Source organism: Sceloporus occidentalis, unplaced genomic scaffold (genome assembly GCF_023333645.1).
Source record: "Sceloporus occidentalis isolate IW3139 unplaced genomic scaffold, rSceOcc1.0.p SCAF_14, whole genome shotgun sequence".
Lineage (NCBI taxonomy): Eukaryota > Metazoa > Chordata > Lepidosauria > Squamata > Phrynosomatidae > Sceloporus > Sceloporus occidentalis.
Genome location: NW_028316994.1, coordinates 8,018,761 through 8,020,461, shown reverse-complemented (window position 1 = coordinate 8,020,461; position 1,701 = coordinate 8,018,761).

Sequence of the window (1,701 nt, the reverse complement as noted above, 5' to 3'; positions counted from 1 at the left end):
TGATCATAGGAACGGCGGTATATAAATAAATAAAATAAAATTTCAATATTTCACAAGGGCAAAGGTCGTCTCTGATTTATACAAGGAAGTCTGAGGAGGCGGTTGTCTTTTTGGTTTTATTCACATAATTTTTATTTTAAAAAATTCAGGCAGGAAATAGACTGGGAAAAGATAGTTTCTTATGTGTCTAGGGAGGAATGCCATATATCATTAGTAAGATCAAAAAGCCATGGGAACAAAGAGAGGATTGACGGTTTTGGAACTTTTTTTTTTCAAGCACCTCTTTAAAAAATTAAGGTAGAAGTGGTAGCATTTCTACATCACCTATAGGTTTTTAAACTCTGCTTTCTGGGAAGGGCTGTTAAGTATTTGTTCTAAGATACAGAAAGTCAACAGGTGGTTAGCAAAAAAACTTTAGTGGGGGAATCTTTTTTAAAACACATGGCTTTAAGCGCAGTTTCCACTTTGCTGGTAATCTGTTCTCAGGGGCTCTACTAAAAATCAACGTTTGCACTCACATGCTTCAGTCGGAATTGGAGGTCTGCATTATACAGTTGGCCCTCCATATCCACAGATTTTTTAAATCATAGATTCAAACAGCCACAGCTTGAAAATATTCCAAAAAAATTTTTTTTTCAAAAGCAAAGTTTGACTTTTGCCATTTTATAAACAGGACACCATTTCACTACACCACTGCTTTTAATGGGACTTGAGCATCCACAGATTTTGGTACCCACTTAGGGTCCTAAAACCCATTCCCCAGTGGATGCCAAGGGCCCACTGTAATCTCTTTGTTCTTCTTTTCACTGGATTTTAATATAACATTTGGTGTATAATTGGAGAGCTGTGTGTTGGTCCTATACCCCAAAATGCAGGACTTTTGGTGTCCTGTGTAATGCTCACCCAGCTTATAAATAAGGGACATCCTTTACAATAATGGGCACCTTAGGAGCTTTCAAGCTCCTAAATAAACTTGGCAACCCCACTCTCCATTGGCCGACTACTACCATATTGTAAGTGGGTTATTATAACTAACCATCTTAGATTATGTACTCCTGACAAGCAGAAATTAAAATTCATATTCAGCATGTTTTCCTGAGTGTGAGGATGTGACTGCCTTTCAGCCATTCATTTATATATCCTTATATATTTTTATATTTTTTTAAAGGTTAGCTGTGATTTTTCCATATTTTGATAATCTTTAAAAAGGGGAGGGTTGTATTTTACATACTAGAAAGGCTCTTCGATCTTTGCTGTAACCTCAAAAATCATAAACTGGAGCACATGTGTGTACGTGTGGCAGAAACTAAAAACTGACCTATGCAGCAGATGACAACACAAATCACATCTTCCAAAATTTTCTCTTCCACCCCATTCTTTGAAAAGTACAGGAGTTGTGATTTCTTACTGCTTCTGATCACCTTACACATGAAGGAATTGGGTTGCACATTTGGATCAAAGATTAAAAGAAATTAAGAGGCAGTATTAAAGTCTCCTTATATATCAGCTGGGAAGAATGCGGCCTATGAGGTGTGGGGCTGAATCAAGAGACAACTAGATTAAGTTTATGATATCCTGGAGCAACAATAAATGGAAAATAAGGCAGTATAACTCTGTTCAGGGAGCCACGGTCTCCATTTATAAAATATCAATTTCCTTTTGCATCCTGTTGCTTCCCCTTCAAAAACACATGACTAGCCC